General features: G+C 43.6%; 1 long non-coding RNA gene across 1 annotated transcript; it reads left to right on the plus strand.

The window, feature by feature from the left end:
* The first annotated feature begins 23,669 nt into the window (after positions 1–23,669).
* Positions 23,670–24,844, plus strand: LOC118023189. The gene is made up of 3 exons (XR_004682683.1): positions 23,670–23,852; positions 24,074–24,344; positions 24,585–24,844. It is a non-coding gene; the product is annotated as an uncharacterized LOC118023189 (long non-coding RNA).
* The last annotated feature ends 1,131 nt before the right edge of the window (positions 24,845–25,975 follow it).

Here is a 25,975-nt window from a genome sequence, read left to right on the forward strand (position 1 = left end):
GCTTAACCAACCGAGCCACCCAGGTGCCCCGAATGAATAATTTTTTAAATTTAAAATCAATTAATTAACATATAGTGTATTATTAGTTTCAGAGGTAGAGTTTAGTGATTCATCATTTGTGTATAACACCCAGTGCTCATTACATCCTGTGCCCTCTTTAATGCCCATCACCCAGTTACCCCAGCCCCCCACCCACCTCCTTTCCTCCAGCAACCCTGTTTGTTCCCTATAATTAAGAGTCTCTTACAGTTTGTCTCCCTCTCTGATTTCATCTTATTTTATTTTTCCTTCCCTTCCCCTATGTTCATCTGGTTTGTTTCTTCAATTCCACATATGACTAAAATCATATGATGTTTGTCTTTCTCTGACTTATTTCACTTAGCGTAATACCCTCTAGTTCCATCCACATCATTGCAAATGACAAGGTTTCGTTCTTTTTGATAGCTGAGTAATATCCACTGCATGAATACTTTTCTTATGATTATTTCACCCAATTGTCCATCACTGCAATAATTTACTTACAGTAAAGGAAGTCCATAAATGAATGGATTCTACTGTTATTCATACTATCAACTCTTAGTAACTTATAGTCAAGGATGGAAAAGCCACCACCAACAACTTTGAGGATGGGGTGAAGATCCAAGGAAGTACTATATATAGCTGATGAATCAAGGAAACATAGGATACCCAGGAACTAAAACCAAAAGGCATGGCAGCCTAGCAGGAAAACTCAAGCTTATAAATACCCAAGACAAATACCCCTAGGGCCGGCCTCTGCCTGGAGTAGCTCCAGCTAGCCCATCTTCATAAAGTGGCTTTAGAAGCTTACTGGTAGCAAAAGAAATATATTGCTCACTTGGGTCCCAAGTGAGTTTTGTGTTTGTGAAGTAGGTTTTATTTATTTATTTATTTATTTTCAGAGAGAGTGGGAGGGAAGGGGCAGAGGGAGAGGGAGAGAGAGAATCTTAAGCAGGCTCCACACCCAGCATGGATAGGTAGGCAGATGCTTAACCAACTGAGCCACCAAGATGGCCCTAAATAAAATCTTTAAAAAAAAAGAAAAAAGAAAGAAAGAAATAGAAGATAGCCAGCACCCAGAAGCCTCCCTCATCTCCCCTTCCAGGCACCACCCTCTCCCCCTTTAAAACCACAGACTGGTGTAGCCAGGATAATGGAATCACAGACCATACATCCTTACCTATCTGACTTCTTTCATTCCACATAGCAGTGTTAATTTGTAACAACCAAGAACTGGAAACAACCCAAATGCTCAGCAACAGAAACAATAAGTAAGCTAATTGCAATCTATTAATACATGGTAATACAACACAGCAACCAAATGAATGACCTGTTGCTGCATGCAGCAGCATGGGTTAATTTCACAAACATGATGTTGAGCCAAAGAAGCCATACTGAAACAAATATGCAATTCAAAAACAAACAAAACTAAGCTATGGGGTTAGAAGTCAGAGCTGTGGTTCCCTGTGGGTTCAGGGCGGGAGTGGGTACAAAAAGTAATATCCCAGGAGTTTTTCAGTATTTTCAACTGTAGTCATTATAATAGGTATATGAGTAGGGGTTTAGGTTTTGGACTGGCTGTAGTTTTAGGGTTAGAGTTTCACATCGTGATTGCTAGTGAGGTTGAACACTTTTGTCATATATTTACTGGCTACTCTTTTCTGACATGTCTGTTAACATCTTTTGTCCATTTTTTCTGTAGGGTTGTGTGTTTTGCTCATTGGTTTCTTTTGTTTTCTTTTTTACATATTCTGGATATAAGTCCTCTCTATTGTATCTATGGTTATACCTCTCTGGTTATATGTGTTGCAAATATTTTCTCCTACTCTGGGTCTTGCTTTTCTCCTCCTAATGGTATCTCTTTAAAAATTGAGTTATAAATGGGCGCCAGGGTGGCTCAGTCGGTTGGGGGTCTGCCTTCAGCTCGGGTCATGGTCCTGGAGTCCCAGGATCAAGCCTCGCATCGGGCTCCCTGCTCAGCCGGGAGTCTGCTTCTCCCTCTGCCCCTCGCCCTGCTTCTGCACTCTCTCCCTCTCTCTCTCAAATAAATAAATAAAATCTTTAAAAAATAAAATTGAGATATAATTCACATACCATAAAATCCACCCACTTAAAGTGTACGTTTCAGGGCAAGCTAGTGCCTTCATCATTAGTATCTAATCCCAGAACATTTTTATCAACCCAAAATGAACCCCATTCCCATTTGGGGATGTCACTTCTTCTTCCCTCTTGGCAACCACTAATCTATTTTTTGTCTTTGCAGATTTGCCTATTCCGAACACTTCATTATAAAGAAACTCATACAATATGCTTCTTTTGTGTCTGGCTTCTGTCACTTAACAAAATGTTTTCAAGGGATATACCAGCACTTCACTTCTTTCTATGGTTACATACTACTCCGTTGTATAAATACAACAGATTCTGTTCATCATTTCATCACTTGATGGACATTTTGGTTGTTTCCACTATTTGGTTATTATGAATAATGCTACTATGAGCATTTGTGTACAAGTTTTTCTGGGAACATATGTTTTCAATTCTCTTGGATTTAAAACTAGGAGTGGAATTTCTGGGTGATATGGTAACTCTATGTTTAACTTTTTGAGGAATGGCCAAACTCCTCAAAAACTGTCTCACCATTTTATATTCCCACTAGTAAGATATGAGAGTTCCCATTTCCCCACATTCTTGCCAACACTTGCTTTTTGCCTGTCTTTTTAGTATGCCCTCCTAGAGAATGTGAAGTGGTTTTGATTTGCATTTCCTAATGACAAATGACGTTTAGCATCTTTTCATGTACCTTCTGGCCTTTCGTATAGCTTCTTTGGTGAAATGTTTACTCAAATCCTCTGCCCATTTTTTAATTGGGTTTTTTTTTTTTCATTGAGTAATAAGAATTATTTATATTCTGGACATAAGTCCCTTATCACATATATGATTTGCAAATATTTTCTCCCATTTTGTGGGTTGTCTTCTCACTCTCTTGATAGTGTCCTCTGAAGCACAAGATTTTTGATTTCAATGAAGTTTAATTTATCTATTGTTTTCTTTGGTTGCTTGTGGTTTTGGTGTTATAGCTAAGAAACCATTGCCTAATTGAAGGTTGTACAGATTTGCACCTGTTTTCTTCTAAGGGTTTTATAGTTTTGACTTTCAGCTTTGGTCTACAATCCATTTGGAGTGAGTTTTGGGTATGATGTGAGGTAGGTGTCTGATTTCATTTCTTTGAATGTAGATATTCAGTTGTCCCAACACTATTTGTTGAAAAGAATATCCTTTCTCTTACTAAATTGCCTTGGCATTCTTGTCAGAATTACCTGACCATAAATGTAAGAGTTTATTTTTTTTACTCTTAATTCTATTCCATTGATCTATATGGCTATCCTTATGCCATTACCACAATGTCTTCATTGCTATCGCTATGTAGTAAGTTTTGAAATTAGAAAGTGTACATCATTTTTACAAGATTGTTAAGGCTATTCTGGGTCCCTTGCATTTCTATATCAATTTTAGGATCAGCTTGCCAATTTCTGCAGAAAAAGAGGCTGAGATTTTGATAGGGATTATGTTGAATCTGTTGAACAGTTTGAGGAGTATTGCCATCTTAAAATATTGAGTGTTCCAATCCATGAACATGGGATATCATTCCATTTATTTAGGTCTTCTTTAATTCTTTTCAACAGCATTTTGTAGTTTTTAGTATGTAAATCTTGCACCTCTTTTGTTAAATTTTTTCCTAAGTATGTTATTTCCTGTGATGCTATTGTAAATGGAATCATTTTCTTGATTTTATTTCCAGATAGTTGTTACTAGTACATAGAAATTGCTAATGTGTAGAAATTCAACTGAGGTTTATATATTGATCTTATATCCTGCAACCTTGCTGAGCCCATTTATTATCTCTAGTAGATTTCTTTAATATGGATTACTTAAAATTTTCTATATACAAGGTCATGTCATCTGCAAAAAGAGATAGTTTTACTTCTTCATTTCCAATCTGGATACCTTTTATTTTACTTTCTTGCCTAATTGTCCTGACTAGAACCTCTAGAACAATGTTGAATAGAAGGGGTGGGAGTAGACATCCCTGCCTTGTTCTTGATCTTAGGAGAATGTTAGGTATTTCACCATTTCACCATTCAGCCTTTCTACCTTAAGTACAGTATTAGTTATGGGGTTTTCATAGATGTCCTTTATCAGATAGAAGAATTACCTTCTGTTCCTAGTTTGTTGAGTGTTTTTATCATGAAGCAGTGTTGGATTTTGTCAAATGCTTTTTCTGTATCTATTGAAATGATCATATTTTTTATTTTTTATTCTATTCTATTTTATTCTAATATGATGTATTACACTGATGGATCTTCTTATGTTGAATCAACTAATGGTATCCTTTGGTGAACAGAGGTTCTTAATATAGGTCAATTTATCAATCATTTACTTCAGGTTTCATGTTTTTGTGCCTTGTATAAGAGATCTTTGCCTATCCCAAGATCACGAAGGTGTTCTCCTATATTATCTTTTACATGCTTTGTTGTTTTTACCTTTCACATTTAGATCTACAATCCATCTAGAATTGATTCTTGTGTAGAGTGTTTATAGAGATCAACATAAATTTTGTCCATATTGATTTCCACTTGACTCAGCACTATTTACTGAAAAGATCATCCTTTCCCATTGCTCTGCTGACAAAAGTGTCACCTTTGTCATAAATTGAGCATGTATGTGTACTTCTAGACTCTCTATTCTGGTCCACTGAGTATTTGTCTAATCTTGCTCCAGTGACACATTGTCTTAATGACTGAGCTTCATAACAAGTCTTGACATCCTGTAGTGTAAGTCCTCTTATTTTGTTATTTTTATTCTAGATTAGCTTGCCTATTTTTGGCACATTGCATTGCTGTATAAATTTTACAATCAACTTGTGAATTGACACACACAAATTCTGAAACTTTTATTGAGATTGCATTGAGTCTATAGATCAGTTTCGGAGAGAACTGACATTTTTACAATATTGAGGATCCATGTGAGTTCATCAGTATGGAATTTTATAAGCTTTGTCTTTTCTAGAATTTTATTTAATGAGAATAAATAAAGATAATAAAAGTAACAACAACAATAATAACAGCTAACCTTTAAAAATAGTTATTATATGCTTTATGGACATTATCTTATTTCATTATAAGAATTTGCCAAAAATTATGAGACCTCCCTGAAGAAAGCCATAACATTTTGTTGAAGGCATAAAAACAATATTTGAAAAAATGGTGAGGCACAACATGTCCTTGGATGGGAAGAATTGATAATCATGAGTGTTAATGATTTCCAAATAAATATTTACCTTAAATTACTTCCAATCAGAATATCAATGTGTTTTCTTAGAGCTGTACAAAAAAGCATTTTAGCATTTATATTGAAGAAATTCTAAATGTTTTAGAATTGACAACTTTAAAAAAAAGATTTTTTTCTTTAATTTCAAAAAGGAAAATTAAGGTAGAATTGCTCTACCAGGTATAAAATGTTCTACAATGCTAATGTAATAATTTTTTAAGCTGTATGGTTTGAATTATAAATAAACTTACAGATTAGAAGACCAGAAAGTCAAAAAGATCTGAGGATATATTTAATTTAACACATGATGTAAACAGCATTTTTGTCCAGTGGGGAGAAGATAGTTTATTTAATTAGCATTATTGGCATAATTGGCTATTGATCCAAAATTATAATGAATGGATTAAAACGTGAAATGAAAAACATAAACCAAAAAACAATGGAAAAGTTTTAGGAGAAAATTTGTATAGCCTCAAGATTGGGAAGGCAAAAGAGACTTATACAATACAGAGAATCGAGAATCAATAAGGAGGAAGGCTAACAAGTTCTACTATACGAAGTTAAAATGCAAAAACAAAATGGGAAAAACAGTTGCAACTTTTTTGACTGATGAGTTAATATCCCTAATATACAAGGAGCTCTTGCTGCTACTTTAAAGGAAAAACAAAAACAAAAACAAAAACTCAATAGAAACACGAGCAAAGGGTATGACCAGGCAAGGAAATGAAAATAACCAGTAAACGTTTGAAAAGATCTGTTCACTCTCTTCTAGACAGCGAACTACCACTTATATCAACATGATAGTATTTTTTTACCAATCATATTGGCAAGAATTAAAAGGCTTGTAGAGGAAACAGACCATCTCATACAGTGCTAGTGGGAGGGTGAATTCCTTCCTTTCAGTAAAGGAAACTGGTCTGTAGCATCAGTTAAAATGTCAAACCTTTATACCATTTAACCCAGCATTTCCATTTGGTGGATGATATACTTCAAAGGACATATGTTCACAGATGGTTTTCTGCAGCTACTGAAGAATGAGTTTGATCTATTGTATGTACTATATGAGATGCCCATAGCAGCTTTAGGTTGAAAAAGCAAGTTGCAAAGTAATGCTATAGACTCTTAATAATAGACATTTAAATAACATTTATTATGCAGTAGGGTCAGTTCTAAGTGATTCACAGATATTTGTTTACTCATAGAAACATCAAACTGACCAATGAGGTTGGGCTCCCATTAGTCCTGGTTTGTTGATGGGGAAACCATAGCACCAAAAGGTCACCGAGCAATAGGTGGTGGAGCTGGGATTGGAACCCAAGCACTCGGATGCACGTCTGTGTTTGTAACCTCTCTGGTGTTCTGCATGTTGATCCCATTTTTTTTTTAAATGATCCAATTTATTTATTTATTTATTTTTTAAGATTTTATTTATTTGACAGAGAAAGACACAGCGAGAGAGGGAACACAAGCAGGGGGAGTGGGAAAGGGAGAAGCAGGCTTCCTGCTGAGCAGGGAGCCCCATGTGGGGCTCGATCCCAGGACCTCGGGATCATGACCTGAGCCGAAGGCAAACGCTTAACGACTGAGCCACCCCGGGGCCCCAGGCGCCCCTCAAAAGTGATCCAATTTTAAAGAAGGAGGTGGAGGAGAAGGAGGAGGAGGCAGTGGAGAAGGAGGAGGAGAAGGAGGTGAAGGAGGAGGAGGAGGATAAGAAGGAGGAGGAGAGAAACAACTACACAGGAAACATTCTTATGAAATGTGTAGTAGGATAGAAATGTGGGAAGTTTTTCTACATTTTAACGCATTCCTTTGGTTGCAAAGATCCCTTGTTCTCTCACCAGGATCGTTTGGAGAGTTTTTAAGATGCTGATGCCTGGGCCCCACCCCCAGAGATTATGATTTAATCGGTATGTTGTGTAACCTGGGCAATCAGATTTTTACAAGCTCCCCTATTGATTTTTATTGTGTAGCAAACACTGGCACGGATAACTTAGGTCTGAAATCCAGCTTTGGAATAGTTTGGCATGTGATCTGTGAAGGTATTTTTGCAATTGTCCTGTTAACCACTAGATGGAGTATTGTCCACAGTACAGCAATTCAGCTGCCAGTCCTGGCTGAAGTGTTGGGTAGGGGAAGTAGGAAGCATCATGGACCGGAGATTGATAGAACAGCTCTGTGACCAGGTATCCCACCAGGCTCTAGCCTTAAGCTGTATTATGTAGTTAGCATACATCTTTTTAAAGTTCTTGGAAGAGATTCTTATCTTCTAAGTCTGACTTTCCCTCAAGTCAGAGAGGCATGGCTCTTCCGTTTCTTCCTGTCTCTGCGTCTTTTCTTGGATATGAATTACAGAAAGTCATTCTTTGTGGAAAGGCCACACCCTCTGTTGTTTGGCTGCAAGAGTAACATGGAATGAAGCTCTTTGAAAATCTCTTAATTAAAAGTACACAATGACTAGTAAATAGCCAGGAGGGTAATATTTAAACCCTACTTATAGATTAAGATTTGCGGTAGGAGTAAATAGGGCAGGGAGGAGAAAACCATTCAATTAAGGAAAGTCCTGTCCCTCTAACACACAAGAGTGCAATTTTCCCAGAAAACAAATATCTCTGGGCTTACCTTTTCTCCCTATGTTGATCTCAAAACAAACAACAACCTCCACACTTTTTGGTCATGCACGGTTGATTCATTAAAGAGCCATATGCTGATTTCCTGTAAGTACTTAACTCATAAGGATTATGGGCAAAGTCAAGAAACATATTTAAGAAAAATTTCACAATAAAATTAGCCTCAAAACTAAGTGTAATGACTGTGTTAGTGTTTCCACTATTTGGACTTTTTCCCATCAGAATTTCTAGAGTTCTTAGTCAATGTACAATTTTCATGTTTCTTAGAACAAAGAACTCCAACTCACCAAGGAATGAGATGATGGCTCAATCCCAGAGCAGGGGATTCATGTGAAGGAACTGAGGTTTCTGCCATAGCTATTCATCCACAAAGCAGTCTAAGAATTATGAGGCTTCATGCACCATCCTGCCAGAAATCTGGTCGGGGTTCTCCAGGAAACAGAACATACAGGAGATAGATAGATAGATAGATAGATAGATAGATAGATAGATAGATAGATGATAGATAGATAGATATACATATATATGTAAATATATTCTATATGTATATAGAAATAAATATATACATATATGAATAAACAAATATGTATGCATATATGTATAAATAAATAAATATAAATAAGTATACATATGTTTGATTTTTTTAATGGAATTGGAAATTCCCTATAATAAATTTCTCTGCAATTATGGAGGCTGAGAAGTCCCAAGATATGCAGTCAGTAGGCTGAGACCCAGGGGAGCCAATGGTGTAAGTTCAAGTCCGAGTCAAAGTCCAAAGTCAGAAGACCATGAGACAGAGAGAGTGAGTTGTCCTTTACTCAGGCTTTTTGTTCTATTCAGGTCTTCAAAGGATTGGGTGGAAATCCAATAGCTTTGTTTGAGTGTGTTCCACAGAATTCTAGTTCCTTGGGATGTTAATATAGGCAATTTGGTATAAAAGGGTTCCAATGTCATAAGTTTGGAAAAATCCTAGGTAAAATAGTTACACAGATTTCTTTCTTCAGTCCTTCTTAAAGCCTTTAACATGTCAATGTGGTCTGTGATTATCCAAGAGAGGTGATACTTTGCAAAGCTTTCCAAACTTATTTAACACAGTATCTTGTTTGGCATTTAGCACCTCTCCAAAAACTGGAACACTGCTTTATAAAATACTTCAGAACAGAGCCTGTGTTTTATCTGATTTTGTACCCCATCCTCTAGCTCAATGCCTGCCAAACAGAAGAGACCCAATAAATGCTTGAGGGTCTATTAAATGAAATGATGAATGATGAATGAAAGAGTCGTAGAGATATGGCCAAGTCATAAACGTATTCTACGCAAGACTAGCCTGAAACCGTGGCAAGGACTTTCTAGCCCACTCCCAGAGAGCCAGAAAATGTGAAATAGATTTTGAAGACCTTGGAGTAGAGCCTACACTCTCACCATTATGGAAGATACCACATGAAGAACAAGGGCGAATTCACTCTTTCTTAGTGAAACGGATGCTACCTGTACCCTGCCCATATCCCCTGTTCCTCCCAACGGATGGCACCTGAATTTCTACCTGAACTTTTTTTTTTGCTGCAAGAGCCAGCTTTGCTGTCCACTCACCAGGCCCCTGGGAGCAACTTGCACCAATGATCAACTGGAGTTGGCATATAAATACCCCAGCTACCCCACCCCTCAGATGGGATAACTCTTAGTGTTGTACGATACACCCCTCCCAGAGTGCTCCAGGGGACTGTGCATAAATGGCCCACAGAGGCAACTTGATAAGGCACTGGCTCCTCCCACCCGACTCACTTGCCCATGCCCCTGCTAGGATCCCCCAGGATCACCTCTCACACATACTACTTGCTCCTGATCCTTGGCTCACATTCTGGTTTGGGGGGACCACTAAAATGACAGTGCTCACCTTCCTATGGACTCTTTCTTATCCTGACTCCACCTCAGCTACAGGATGTTAGGACCCCTGGAAATTCCCTCTAAATTATTTCTTGGAGTCCTCAAAGGGAACCTCCTGTTGGCTCGCAGTCCTGTCTATCAGCTGCAGTCATCCTGTGTGCCCCAGTCATTCATTCATTGGGTATTAAGGAGAGACTCTGTGATGTGCCTGGTACCACGCCGGGCATCACGGATGCAAAGGTGACCAAGACAGCCCTTGTAAAGCTTCCAGTTTTATAGGAAAGACAAGCACAAATCAACATGCAATGTTAATCTTTAATAAGTGCTGAAAAGTGAAACCTCAGGGTGCTATGAAGGAGAATCACAGGAGGGCCTAATACAAGGAAAGGTGTAAACGAGGCTTCCCAGAAGAATTGAGCTTATTCCTGAAATGTGAAGGATGAATATGAACTAGTAGACGTGGGAGTGGGGAAGAGGGATCAAGGCAGAGGGCACAGCATATGCAAAGGCCCTGGGTAGAGGAATGTGCTTCTCTCCATGCCAGTATTGCTGACAGGTGGGCCTCCCAAGGTTCCTGAAGCCGTCAGTCCCATCTAGGGGGTGGGAGCAAGATCAGAGATTGGGGGGGGAGCACCCTTCCTAACTCTGCCAGACTTTGTCCCACGGGGCCCCACACGCCTCTGGCTTGTTCTCTGAGGCTCACGGATGTCTCTCCTGCAGATTAACTCCATGTTCTGGTGCGTAGACTGCTCAGCAGTCCCTCTCTCTGCAGAAGGATTGCACTCCCTGGGTCTTCGGAGTTGGGCTTGCTTCGGCCAACGAAATGTGAGCAGGAGTGATAAATGCCACTTTCTAGAGGAGGCCTCCAAAAGCTGGTGCACAATTGCTGTGTTCTTTCCCCTCTGCCACTAGCAGTGTTCCAGGTGGGCCAGCTCTGTATCTAGGATGACAGTAACACATCAGCTGACCATCAGTAATCAGGTAGCGTGAGCAAGACGGAAACCTTTGTTGTTTCCAGCTCCTGAGACTTGGGGCTTTACTACCATAGCATGTGCTAGTCAATCCTGATGCGTCAACCCGTGGAAACGGCTTTGGGAAAGACCCATGCAAGCAGAATAGCTCAGGGGTTAACTGTACCGTCTCTGGGCTCCACCACCTCGCGTGTGAATCCCGGCTCAGCTGCTTCCTCAGAGAAACACTGGCAAGCTGCTTTGGCTCTTTATGCCTGTTCCTTCCTCTATAAAATAGTAATCATTGCATTTAGTGCACATTCTTGTGAGAATTACATAAGTTAACTCATGTAAAGAGCTTGGAAAATTGCCAGGCACAGAGAAGGTGCTCAATAAATATTAGCTTTATTATTAATATTTCTTCAAAAACAAACAACAGTTGATTGCCACAGGTGGCCCAGGTCCCTCCTTAGGAAAAATATTATCCAAAGGACACCTCACTGACATCTGGCCTCCAAGAGAGGCAAGCTTCTGGATCAAGAGAGGCAAACTCAAATGTCCTCAAGAAGCCAGTAAGTGGCATCAACCTGTTTAGCTTCCTTCCTTCCTTCCTTTGTTTCCCTCCCTTTCTTTTTCTTTCTTTCTTTTTTTCTTTCTTTTTCTCTTTCTTTCCTTTCTTTCCTTTCTTCTTTCTTTTTTTTTCTTTCTTTCCCACGTTGGAAAGAGGCTCAGCTACAAAAAGAAATCTGAGTCCTCTATAATCAAATCAAGGGTGCAAATGAAGGGATAAATGACAGCTGATGCTCAGCTCCTAAGCTGGGAGGCTCTGGGTGACGTGAGTGCTGTGGGGGGAGAGGAGCACTGGAGAGTCCGTACCTCATCCCAAGGCGCAGCCGGGGGCCATCCACAAAGGCAGGTGCAGTGATTTCTCTAAGGCAGGAGGAGATTCTAATTTTAAAATGTGAACTCGTTTCTTTTTAAAAACACAGATACGGCCACAGAGATCATATTAGAAAGTTGGATGCGGTCTGCAGTTGGCAGCTTCTGTTTTTAAGACTCCTGCATTCATACGGGGGCAGATGTTCAAACATTTGCGTCGCTAAATGTTTGGGTTCTTCTCGGAACGACTTTTCCAGAACCCAGGTAACACCATCCCAAAGATGCCCTTAGGCCCCTATCTCCTGCAAACATAAAACCCCTCCTAGTTTTGAAATGGCGATGTTTTCAGTATCTACCTCTCTCTCGAAGTTGCTCAGCCCATTGGTCCCTGTGTCAGTCTGAGCTCATACCAGGGTGAGCGGTGTCTCCCCAGCAGTCTTTGGGAAAAGCAAGCTTGTCCCAGGCTCCTGGTCTCAATATGGAAGCGGACTGGAGATGGGCCAGGGCAAAGCCTGCCCTGTGTCTCCACCAGCTCTGCCTTAGGGCCACCTTTTGGAAGGAGTAGGTTTGGGGGACAACTCTGAAGGCGTGGCCCCGGCTGCCGCCCAGGAGCCACGGGGCTGTTCATTTGCCCATTTGGGATCTGTCCCTCCTCCCCCAATCAGTGGTCAGCCAATGGGGTGCCATCTCCGGGGGAGGCTTCCTCCCACACCCTCCCTTCTCTCCCACACAACGCGGGAAAGGTCAGACAGTTGAAGAAGAGATCCTGCCCCACTCTTGTCTGTTAACCTTGGCCTGGGGAAACTGATTTTATATCAGCCAGAGTAAAGCAGCGGGATCCTTCAAAACAGTTACCAGTGACTTCTAAGTTGACACCAGGCAGATCACTGATTTTTTTTTGATGATTCAGTCTTTTATCTGTAGCGTAGGTGTAATAATAGCATCTTCAGAGAGTCATGTGTCACGTAATTCATTAGCATTTCCAAACCCGGGTGAGCTTCTCAGTGGGAGAGATGGTATACCCCGGGCTGCACTGCCCCATATGATCCCATACATGAATATCTCCATTCTCAGGTAGCGATCGAATGGGGAAAATAATTTCGAGAAATGTGATTTAAAATGCGTCACAATGATGCATTAACACTTCACATGACTGTCAGAGCTGCTCACTGCAATTTATCTTTCCATGTGGGTTTCTCCAAATGAGCTGGCAGATTTTTTCTCCCCAATCCGACCCCAATTCCAATTCCAAACTTTCTCTAATTTCTTACATGTGGTCTAAACACATAACCACACACGAACATGGGAACAAATCGGTTTTTGATCATATGGAAGAGGAAGTACATGGAGAGCCCTCACTGGGTAATGAAATGCGGGGAGCCTAATGTTCTGGAAGAACAAAAAACCTTTCTAGACACTTTTTTTTTCTTCCAGAATCATCCTCATTAATATTAGAAGACATTTGCTGCCACTTTAAAAGATGAAGCTTTGTAACATGTCGGTAACTAGTGCAGAACAAATGAATTTATTTCAGGTGGGCTCATAGTACAGTGGGGGAAGTTCTGGCTTATACCTCAATCCTTCTAGCAGGTACACGGGGACTGATTCTTTCTTCTGTGGGAACTTCGGACATGGCAAGGCCTTGAGGAAGGGCTTGTTCCCCCCAAGGAGAGAGAAGCAAGGTATTCCTTCATCTCTACCAGGCACCCACTGGAGCAAAACCGATTGGCTTTAAACATCAAGTGAGTATCTGGTTATTTCTATATTCTTTTGTTACTCTCCAAATATTCTTGGCCCCGCACTTAGAAGAGTGGGTGTAATGGGGGGTGAGAGGCATTAGAGGTGGGGTCCACCCACACATGCTTGCCAGCCCCTGGTGACCAGGACACAGAGATGGGCCTCAGCCAGGAGGGGTCAAGAGGTCAGCTGACTGGGCAAATTTCCGTCATTAGATCATGGTGCACCCGCTATTGGAGCTCTCCAAACATCTGTTTATGAAACACAGGAACACCAAAGCCAATATTCAGCACACTGGCCAACCCAGTTCTGGTCAGTCAGAGGTCCCTTCTGACTAGATGGTGCCTATAGCTTCTGGGTTATTCGATATTTTGGATGTTACCCTGCCCATTGGCATGGGAGACACTAATGGGCTCCAGTTATCTCTGTGTATGAGCTCATTTAATCTTCACACGGTCTTGCCATGTAGAAGCTGTTATTATGCCCATTTGCACAGGTTAGGAAACTGAGGCTCCAATTAAGATTTGAGAAAATCCAGTCAACCAGCTGGAAGAAGCAGGATTCTCCTCTGTGGGGGCAAGGGTCTAGGCGGGTTTACTTCTTTGTCTTCCCAGGTCTGGCCCAGAGTAGGTACTCAGTAAATAGCTATTGAATGAATGCACCAAAGAGTCAACAGTTAAATGGATGTCCATGGGTCCACACCATCCCATTTCATGGCTATGCCTCCCTGGGGAACAGGACCCTTCTGACTTCTTGTCTTTTGCCTCCTCCTCTAGCCCCTGATGGTGAAGCCCCCAGCTCAGAGCAAAGGGGGCTGGCAGGAGAGCCGAGCTCACACAGCAGCTAGCCCGTCGTTAAGAAAGACGTGCCCCCCTTTCCTGACATGGCTTCCATTTAAGTTCTCTTCACCCCTGAGGCTGCAGCACCCTCCAGCAGGGCTGAGTGCATCATCAGCTCTGTCTGCACTGGCTGTGTGTCCTTGGCCAAGTCACTTACCTCCCGAGTCTCTGTTTCCTCATCTGTAAAATGGAACAAATAATAAAGCTTACCACGCACATTGGATGGGACCTGGCTTCTGCAGGGTTTAGTACAGTGATCCTGTTACCATAACAGTGCAATTGAAGAAGATGTCTTGCGGAATGTAGACATGGGAGTTCACTGTACTAATCTCTCTGCTTTTGAGTATTCAGAAACTTTACCTTTTTTTTTTTTTTTTAAGTAAGGGCTCAGAGAAGGGCTCTTGGGTTAGCCCTTAGTGCTGTTCATCAAATATTACCCATTCTTTTCCCCCAGGAAATGATAGGATTGGAGTTGATCATGTGACTTACCACATGACACAGAGTTATCTGTGTGACTTGCTTTGGCCCATAAAATGTGAGAGAAAGCAATGTGCGTGTCACTTCCAGGCAGCTGCTCTGAGTCAGAGCACCATTTGCCAAGCTCTCTTGCCCCCTGCTATGCAGCTGGTAACATTCTGGCTCATGGTTCCTCTGTCAACTATGACCTGAAGGGAGGATGACTCAGGGCAGAGTCTTCGGTCTCCCGACAATGGGCACTTAGCGTGATCAAGCAATAAATCCTTGTTATTTTAAGCCACTGAGACTTGGGGCTTGTTTGTTATGGCAGCAGGACCTGTCCCAAACTGATTGATGCAGACAAGATTCAGAGAAGAGACAGGCTCTCAGCAGAAGTGCATAGGCCATGACTAATGGTTGATGACTGACCTTCCCCTCCAAGATGCCAGGAGACAGAAGTAGTGGTGGAGGGCCAGGTGAAGCACAGCCTCTTTAAGAGGGACATTTCAATAGTTCTTCCTACTTGGGTGAAAAGAGAAGACAGGAGGCAGTCAAAGTATGGCTTCATTTTATCTTCCCTCCCCACCAGCCAATGTCATAGTTTCCCTGCCCTTGGGGTGCACTCACAGACTCACATCAGCCCCCACCTCCCCCCTCCCCTGCACAATACAAGTACTCGGCTAATCCCTTAAGATTCCAGATCATGATCAAAACTAGCAGTGACATGTCTTTTTTTTTAATTGTTATGTTAATCCTCAACATTACATCATTAGTTTTAGATGTAGTGTTCCATGATTCATTGTTTGTGCATAACACCCAGTGCTCCATGCAGAACATGCCCTCCTCAATACCCATCACCAGGCTAACCCATCCCCCCACCCTCCTCCCCTCTAGAACCCTCAGTTTGTTTTTCAGAGTCCATCATCTCTCATAGTTTGTCTACCCCTCCGATTTCCTCCCTTCATTCCTCCCCTCCTGCTATCTTCTTCTTCTTCTTTTTTTTTCCTTAACATATATTGCATTATTTGTTTCAGAGGTACAGATCTGAGATTCAACAGTCTTGCACAATTCACAGCGCTTACCAGAGCACGTACCCTCCCCAGTGTCTATCACCCAATCACCCCATCCCTCCCACCCCACCCCCCACTCCAGCAACCCTCAGTTTGTTTCCTGAGATTAAGAATTCCTCATATCAGTGAGGTCATATGATACATGTCTTTCTCTGTTTGACTTATTTTGCTCAGCGTAATACCCTCCAGTTCCATCCACGTCATTGCAAATGGCAAGATCTCATTCCTTTTGGTGGCTGCATAATATTCCATTGTATATATATACCACTTCTTCTTTATCCATTCATCTGTCGATGGACATCTTGGCTCTTTCCATAGTTTGGCTATTGTGGAAATTGCTGCAATAAACATCGGGGTGCATGTACCCTTTCGGATCCCTACTTTTGTATCTTTGGGGTAAATACCCAGTAGTGCAATTGCTGGATCATAGGGTAGCTCTATTTTCAACTTTTTGAGGAACCTCCATACTGTTTTCCAGAGTGGCTGCACCAGCTTGCATTCCCACCAACAGTGTAGGAGGGTTCCCCTTTCTCCGCATCCCCGCCAACATCTGTCATTTCCTGACTTGTTCATTTTAGCCATTCTGACTGGTGTGAGGTGGTATCTCATTGAGGTTTTGATTTGGATTTCCCTGATGCCGAGCGATATTGAGCACTTTTTCATGTGTCTGTTGGCCATTTGGATGTCTTCTTTGGAAAAATGTCTGTTCATGTCTTCTGCCCATTTCTTGATTGGATTCTTTGTTCTTTGGGTGTTGAGTTTGATAAGTTCTTTATAGATTTTGGATACTAGCCCTTTATCTGATATGTCATTTGCAAATACCTTCTCCCATTCTGTCCGTTGTCTTTTGGTTTTGTTGACTGTTTCTTTTGCTGTGCAAAAGCTTTTTATCTTGATGAAGTCCCAATAGTTCATTTTTGCCCTTGCTTCCTTTGCCTTTGGCGATGTTTCTAGGAAGAAGTTGCTGTGGCTGAGGTCAAAGAGGTTGCTGCCTGTGTTCTCCTTTAGGATTTTGATGGACTCCTGTCTCACATTGCAGTCTTTCAACCATTTGGAGTCTATTTTTGTGTGTGGTGTAAGGAAATGGTCCAGTTTCATTCTTCTGCATGTGGCTATCCAATTTTCCCAACACCATTTGTTGAAGAGACTGTCTTTGTTCCATTGGACATTCTTTCCTGCTTTGTCAAAGATGAGTTGACCATAGAGTTGAGGGTCCATTTCTGGGCTCTCTGTTCTGTTCTGTTCCATTGATCTATGTATCTGTTTTTGTGCCAGTACCATACTGTCTTGATGATGACAGCTTTGTAATAGAGCTTGAAGTCCGGAATTGTGATGCCGCCAGCTTTGCTTTTCTTTTCCAACATTCCTTTGGCTATTTGGGGTCTTTTCTTGTTCCATACAAATTTTAGGATTCTTTGTTCCATTTCTTTGAAAAAAGTGGATGGTGTTTTGATAGGGATTGCATTGAATGTGTAGATTGCTCTAGTTGCATTGACATCTTCACAATATTTGTTCTTCCAATCCATGAGCATGGAACGTTTTTCCATTTCTTTCTGTCTTCCTCAATTTCTTTCATGAGTATTTTATAGTTTTCTGAGTACAGATCCTTTGCCTCTTTGGTTAGATTTATGCCTAGGTATCTTATGGTTTTGGGTGCAATTGTAAATGGGATCGACTCCTTAATTTCTCTTTCTTCTGTCTTGTTATTGGTGTATAGGAATGCCACTGACTTCTGTGCATTGATTTTATATCCTGCCACTTTACTGAATTCCTGTATGAGTTCTAGCATTTTTGGGGTGGAGTCTTTTGGGTTTTCCACATAAAGTATCATATCATCTGCAAAGAGTGAGAGTTTGACTTCTTCTTTGCTGATTTGGATGCCTTTTATTTCTTTTTGTTGTCTGATTGCTGTGGCTAGGACTTCTAATACTATGTTGAATAGCAGTGGTGATAGTGGACATCCCTGCCACGTTCCTGACCTTAGGGGGAAAGCTCTCAGTTTTTCCCCATTGAGAATGATATTTGCTGTAGGTTTTTCATAGATGGCTTTTATGATATTGAGGTATGTACCCTCTATGCCTATACTCTGAAGAGTTTGGATCCAGAAAGGATGCTGTACTTTGTCAAATGCTTTTTCTGCATCTATTGAGAGGATCATATGATTCTTGTTCTTTCTTTTGTTAATGTATTGTATCACGTTGATTGATTTGCGGATGTTGAACCAACCTTGCAGCCCAGGGATCAATCCCACTTGGTCGTGGTGAATAATCCTTTTAATGTACTGTTGGATCTTATTGGCTAGTATTTTGGTGAGAATTTTTGCATCCATGTTCATCAGGGATATTGGTCTGTAGTTCTCCTTTTTGATGGGGTCTTTGTCTGGTTTTGGGATCAAGGTAATGCTGGCCTCATAAAATGAGTTTGGAAGTTTTCCTTCCATTTCTATTTTTTGGAACCGTTTCAGAAGAATAGGTATTAATTCTTCTTTAAATGTTTGGTAGAATTCCCCTGGGAAGCTATCTGGCCCTGGGCTTTTGTTTTTTGGGAGATTTTTTTTTTTTTTATTCTTATGTTAACCCCCATACATTACATCATTAGTTTTAGATGAAGTGTTCCATGATTCATTGTTTGTGCATAACACCCAGTGCTCCATGCAGAATGTGCCCTCCTCAATACCCACCACCAGGCTAACCCATCCTCCCACCCCCCGCCCCTCTAGAACCCTCAGTTTGTTCTTCAGAGTCCATCGTCTCTCATGGTTCATCTACCCCTCCGATTTCCCCTGCTTCATTCTTCCCCTCCCGCTACCTTCTTCTTCTTCTTTTTTTTTTTCTTAACATATATTGCATTATTTGTTTCAGAGGTACAGATCTGAGATTCAACAGTCTTGCACAATTCACAGTGCTTACCAGAGCACATACCCTCCCCAGTGTCTATCACCCAGTCACCCCATCCCTCCCACCCCACCCCCCACTCCAGCAACCCTCAGTTTGTTTCCTGCATTTAAGAATTCCTCATATCATGGGAGATTTTTGATGACTGCTTCAATTTCCTTAGTGGTTATAGGTCTGTTCAGGTTTTCTATTTCTTCCTGGTTCAGTTTTGGTAGTTGATACATCTCTAGGAATGCATCCATTTCTTCCAGGTTATCTAATTTGCTGGCATAGAGTTGCTCATAATATGTTCTTATAATTGTTTGTATTTCTTTGGTGTTGGTTGTGATCTCTCCTCTTTCATTTATGATTTTGTTGATTTGGGTCATTTCTCTTTTCTTTTTGGTAAGTCTGGCCAGGGGTTTATCAATCTTGTTAATTCTTTCAAAGAACCAGCTCCTAGTTTCGTTGATCTGTTCTACTGTTCTTTTGGTTTCTATTTCATTGATTTCTGCTCTGATCTTTATTATTTCTCTTCTCCTGCTGGGTTTAGGCTTTATTTGATGTTCTTTCTCCAGCTCCTTTAGGTGGAGGGTTAGGTTGTGTACTTGAGACCTTTCTTGTTTCTTGAGAAAGGCTTGTATTGCTGTATACTTTCCTCTTAGGACTGCCTTTAGCATTGACATTTCTTGTACTATTTGTCCAAGAACCAACCCATTTCCCTTTCTACCTCTGCTTTCCACCTCTCATGTGGTAGTAAATGTATAAATTTTTTAATGGTTTTGGTCTGTATTTTTATAAACTTACATAAAGAAAGATGCCAAACTCCTAAGTGTACAATTTAGTAAATTATCATCAGGCCAAGACCCCTGTAATTATCACTCAGTTGGTAAATTCTTGCAAGATGCTAAATTGGAACTTCCAACTGAGGTACCAAGGCCCAGAGAGGCTGCATTCCAAAGCAATGAGCCTAAAACCAGTTGTAGGACTCTTGAAACCAGGACCAGCTCGAGGGCATAGAAGGATTGAGTTGTTGGATATGAGAGAACATTTGTAAAAAGCATCTCTTTGGAGAAGACTGAGCCAAGAGTATTGACACCCCCACTCATGAGAAGAGGAGTGGAATTCCTTTCCTTCTTCAAAAGAGAGGGGCTTCAGAGGGACCACATGGAGTGCCTGGCATGTGTCCCATGCTCTAAACGCGACCCAGTAGGCAGGTGTCTGATGGCTGCTCAGGACATCTTGAAGATAAGGGATCAAATTCCAGGGGAATTGTTTATTAGTGATCTAGCCTCACAAAAACAACCTAGACAAAGGACTAAGGCTAGCACAGTGCCTGGCACACATTGGAAGCCCTCTGTCCACCACAGTAGCCATGACTGTCATTGTTCTTGCCCTTGGACTTGAGACCTGGTGAAAGGGCTACACCTCTCCTGGTGAAGGCTTCCCTGCTTCCCTGCTTCCTGACTCCTTGTTGGCTAATTCAGGGCTGGGTCTTGTTCATGGAGGCCTGCCCATACAAGCACCAGCAGAGGTGCTGTGGGGAGATCTGAAGGAAGCCAATTTGAACATCTCTCCTACCACCCATCTCTGTCTCAGAACGGCTCTACCTTCTTAAATCCCGTCATTTACCTTCCTTTAGGTATTACTCTAAAAGCTCCTGCTAACCATAGAAGGGATAGCCATTAATCTATGTGTTGGGTCATGCCACGGACGTAGTGCCCTGCATTGCTCTGGGATGTGGGTATGCACTGTTTTCTTTGGGGCTGCCTAGCATCCCGCCCCCTTTCCTGTCCAGGTGGTTTCCCCACCATCGGAACCTCAACATACAGGGGTGTGCTAGCGCAAGATTCACCAGCCTACCAAAACCAATCCTTAAATTCTCGGGAATCATTTGAGTTGGGTATTAAATGGTTGGCAGATAAAAATCAGTCGTGGTGGGAATGTTTACACCATAGAAGTCAGCAAACTGCCACAGATCAGTTTTTTCCCCTGGAGAGCAGGTTGCTAAACACTTACCAGCACACCACTAGGCACATCAGTTGGGGTGAGCCAAGTGATCCTATCTGAGGCTTTGAATCTTGGGCAGGTAATCCAAGACAAAGGGACAGGACAGAATCTGTTTCCCGCAGCGGCAGCTGACCATAGCAGGGTTGTCTGCTGGGGCTAGTGGCAGAGCCCAGCGGAGGCCTGTCATGATCTTGGTTTGGTCTTCCTTCTGCCTCACTTCCTTTGTTCCTGCCCAACCTCCATGCCTTCTCCTCCAGTCTTCCCAGCAATTCTAAGAGCTACCCTTTCCTCCTAAGCTAACCAGAGCCAGTTCCTCCTGAGGGGTTGCCTGATAGAGATGATGAATAACCGGGTAGAAGAGAAGTCCCTGAGGAAGAAGCAGTTCATTTTGATTTTAGCAAAGGGAAGGGCCACTTGGGGCAGAGCAGCCCTGAGCTCATTCACTTAACAAATGGGAGCACCTACTGCGTGCAAAGCTGCAGATACCAAACAACTATGCCATTAATTCTTTTTTTTTTTAAAGATTTTTTTTTAAAGATTTTATTTATTGAGAGAGAGAGAATGAGAGAGAGAGAACACATGAGAGGGGATAGGGTCAGAGGACGAAGCAGACTCCCTGCCGAGCAGGGAGCCGGATGCGGGACTCGATCCAGGGACTCCAGGATCATGACCTGAGCCGAAGGCAGTCGCTTAACCAACTGAGCCACCCAGGCGCCCCTTTTTTAAAAGATTTTTATTTATTTATTTAACAGAGATAGAGAGAGAGCACAAGTAGGCAGAGCAGCAGACAGAGGGAGAGGGAGAAGCAGGCTCTCCGTCGAGCAGGGAGCCCGATGCAGGGCTCGATCCCAGGACCCTGGGATCATGACCTGAGCTGAAGGCAGCCGCTTAACCGACTGAGCCACTCAGGTGCCCCCATTAATTCTTGTATGGATTGTTCCAGCACTGTGAGTTCATACCAATCTAGAGATAACTATTTGAACCCTGCAATGGGTAAAGTGCTGTGCAAGGTACTAAGGGACATACTGAAAAAGTTAAACAATCTGTGGCTCCCTTCCATAATTTAGGGTTTAGCTGGTGACATAGGTATGTGCTCATGTGGCTAAATCTCTGTCTGGACACAAGGTCTCATTCATAAGGAGCATGGGACCTGGAATTTCCAACTTCAGGGATCACGGAAGGCTTTCTGGAGAAGGTAGGATTTGAGGACAGCCTTGACAGTGGTTTCACATGTGCGTGTCAGAGAAATGCAACTTCTTCTTTTTTTAAGTAAAAAAACCTCTCTTTTTATTAGAAAATAATATACATTCATTTCCAGAAAACATTCAACAATACAGAAAACGACCTGTGAAATTCACCACCTGAAATCCTACCACCTACAGGTGGCCAGAGTTAGCACGGCCATGGGCCCGTCTGCCCAGCTGCAGGAACCTGTTATGCATGCTGTTGTGTAACCAGCTGTTTTCACTCAACAATATGTCATGGACATTTTTCCATGCCAATTATTCCCAATCTACATCACCATTTAAGTGGCTGGAGAGTATTCCATTATACGGATGCACTCTAAATTAATCAAATCCCCATTGATAAACATTTAGTGTTGCGGTCAAGGGCACGGACTCTGGAGCCCCACCGCCCAAGCATAAATCCTGGCTCTACCACTCCCTGGCTGGGTGATTTTCAGTGGAAACCCTACCTCTCTGAGTGCAGGTTCCTCCTCTATAAAATGGGGTTATTAATATTACCCACTGCATAGGGATGTTGTGAGTAGATGTCTGCAAAACATTTATAACAGTTTCTAGCACACATTAAATGCTCAGTTAAGGCTGTCATAAGCACGGCTGTGACCATCATCTGAATACGGACTCCCCATTACCTACTTCGGATAATGAAATATATAGAAGTAAAATGAACTAGCCAAACGGTAAACATATCTAAAATCTTGATTACTATGGTCCACCATCGGTGGGCAGGAGGGCCTGTGGTTGGTAGGAGGCCGGTAGAGAGGACAGCCACTGCTTCCTGGCCCAGAGCACCGGAGACCCTCACAAGGCGTCCGCACCTCCCGCCAGCGAAATCTCCTGACTTGCCCAAACTTCTGGGTGGCATCCTGGAACACAAAGCCGGATGAACATTAACAGCAAGTCAGGTCAGACTCTCTCCCTTTGATTTCTAGAAGGAAAGCTAGAGTTGGGGCCATATTTGAAAATATAGGTCAAATCTCGGTTTCTGTGGTTACCAAACACTGTCAGCCACTAGGGACTCCCTCCCTCGGGGGTGATGCCAGGGTTCCGAGGCCTGGCAGCCGGGCCTGGCTCCCCTCGGGCTGCGCCCCCCGCCCGGCTCTGCTGCCCCGCGGGCCGCGGAGGGACTGCCGGGCGCGCTGCAAGCGGGCAGGGGCCCGCGGGCACCCTGCCCTCCACTTCTGGGGGGTGGGGAGGCTTGGCGGTGCTGCCGATGGGGCTCGGGGCGGGGCGGGGTACCCCGAACGGCGGCCCTGCCCACTCGCCTGCCCGGCTTCCCGCGTCCGCGGTCGCAGGGAGCGCCCCGCCTGGGCACGGGCCGTGCCCGCCGGAGGAGGGAGGAGGCCGGCCGCCGCGGGAACAATGTGGTCGGTTGTTTTGCCGACTGTCAGCCTCGTTCCCGGATCCTCCTTTCCACGCCCCTTGGCCTAACCGCCACAGGCCCGGCACGCAGAGGGAAGAGCCCCCTTATTTGGTCTTGGAAAGAAAGGGGAAAGGTTATCCTCAGATGCCTGCGGCGTTGGGTCATCGGCCCGCAGTTGTTGGCCCGCACCCGGCTGCGGTGCCGTCTCCCGCCGGTAGGTGGCGGCGCCGGGCAGCGCCTCGCGGAGGCGCCCGAAGTGGTAAACAAGCCCCGCAGGTTCCGGTACCTCCGGCTCGGGGTCTTCTTTTGTGTGCGCGCTGGCCGGGGCGTGGGGGTGGTGGCCAGCGGCGGAGGAGGCAGGGGGCGGCGGAGGGGGGGGGAAGAGCGCGAAAAGAAGAAAACAACGCCTTTTTTGATGCGACAGTCAAACCTTCGAAATCGGCTTCGGTGGAGGGTGTGACTTTGCCGTGTCGATTTCATGTGACCCATTTGCTCGCGCACAGGCGGACGCGGGCGTCAGTTTCAGGGTCCGCCCGGCGGTTGGGATGCAGATTCCTTGAGGAACATCAGTCAGGTACTAGGTGAAGTTCAGTACCAGCCTGGAGGCTTCCTTTCTTTCCTCCCCCCAGCCCCTCCTTCCTCTCCCCTCCCTCTGCCAGCTTCTCAGGTGAGCTAGTGAGGTGGAGGAGCCACCTGCCTTCTTTGGCCTGAGCAGGAGGAGGGGGCGGAGGTTCCTAAGCACTAAGCACGTGCAGGCCGGCCCTTGCTCACCCTTATTGCTGATCCTCCCAACAGATCAGCAAGACAGAAATTACCCTCGCCATTTTACACGTAGCTCCCAGAGGTTAGGGTCACACAGACCAAGCTGGGATTTGAACCGTGGGCCTTCACACTTCAAAGCCAAGGCTTGTCCCATAATTAGGAGCACAATGACCTCGCCAATGATTCCTCCGAATAAAGCTCCTGTGATATGTATGTTCTCCAAAGAGCTTTAAAAAGAACCAAAACAGGAGCGTGATTTGAATATCTTCAGCAGAACAGAGCAAAAGCTTTACCACCTGTGGAGGTGAGTCTGGTGGTTGAATTTGCTCCGCGGGGGTGGGAAGGAGATCCGAGATCAGGGGAGCCAGGGTGCATTAGCTTCTGCTTTAACTGCCCTCAGGGGCTCTTGCGTATCTCCGAGGTGCTCGGGGGCAGCAAGCCGCGTAGTCCTGGTCGCTCCACTGCGGACTCCAAAGGGGGGACTGCGGGGGCGTTGGGGGAGGGGGTGCGGGGAGCTGTTGCTAACTCTTATTTTCTATTTTAGGCAAGTCGTAGGGGCCCTTTTGTTTGGCTAAGCGTCCCACCTGCAACTCTGCCCCTTCCCATTGTTCATTCCATCTGCCTCCTGGGGAGAAGGGGGCAATAATTTTCACCCAGAAGACCAGTTTCGGGTTTCCTCATCTGGAGATAAATTAATTTTCCAAGGCACACAATTATAGGCAACTTTTCAAAGAGTTACTGGAGGGGCGCCTGGGTGGCTCAGTCGTTAAGCGTCTGCCTTCGGCTCAGGTCATGGTCCCAGGGTCCTGGGATCGAGCCCCGAATCAGGTGCCCCACTCGGCAGGGAGGCTGCTTCTCCCTCTCCCTCTGCCCCTGCTTGTGTTCCCTCTCACGCTATGTCTCTGTCAAATAAATAAATAAAATCTTTAAAATAAAAAAAAAGTTACTGGAATGATAGTTTCATGCTTAGATTAACTGGTGCCAGGTTTTCTTTTTCGTTTTTTTTTTAATAAAGAAAGTTTGTGTGAATAAAGTTAAATCCAAGAAATGTGTTTTTTCTCTCTCTCTCTCTCTTTTCATGAAATTGTAAAAAAAAAAAAAAGAGAGAGAAAAGAGAAAGCTCCTTCTTCCAGTTTTGGGGGGTTTCCAGGTTTCCAAGAATTTACTTAGTAGCTTGCTACACAGTATATTTCTGTGGAAAAATTACAGCAAGACCATCTTATAGATCATTACTTTCCAGTCATTGTTTTATTGGTCCCCAGCTTCAATGAGAACAAGCACTCTCTGGGTTTGCCCTGACCTCCAGAGCTCAAGTCCTCATTACAGAAGCCAGAGAGGGTCCTTGGCAGGATCAGGAATGTGGCAGGGACTCCACACCACAGTCTTTCTGGGAGGGGAAGTTATAACTGAGTCCTTAATGTCTCATCGTCTCAGGGACTGCCCTGTTTAGAGGGGGAGTGGCACCCAGCCACCCAGCACAGCCCACAGCCCTGGAAAGAGTTACCCAGCCTTGGCCACACTCCTTAATCTCCGTGCTCCAGCTGTTGGGAGGATTGGATGATTTCTTTCAGCGAAGAGCTGAAAACAGTGGCCCATGGGGAGCACATCTCCCAGGGTAGTTGGGGTGGGGGGGGGGGAGATTAAATGAAATAATGTTGTAAAACCCTTAGCCCAGAGCCTGGCACCCAGAAAGGAATCAATAAATGTCTGGTGAGCAGCATAATCAGCTACCTCTTTTTTTTTTTTTTTTTTTTAAGATTTATTTATTTATTTGAGAGAGAGAGAACGAGAGACAGAGAGCAGGGAGGGTCAGAGGGAGAAGCAGACTCCCTGCCGAGCAGGGAGCCCGATGCGGGACTCGATCCCGGGACTCCAGGATCATGACCTGAACCGAAGGCAGTTGCTTAACCGACTGAGCCACCCAGGCGCCCCAAT

Source organism: Mirounga leonina, unplaced genomic scaffold, assembly GCF_011800145.1.
Source record: "Mirounga leonina isolate KUSES-001 unplaced genomic scaffold, KU_Mleo_1.0 Mir_178, whole genome shotgun sequence".
Taxonomy (NCBI): domain Eukaryota; kingdom Metazoa; phylum Chordata; class Mammalia; order Carnivora; family Phocidae; genus Mirounga; species Mirounga leonina.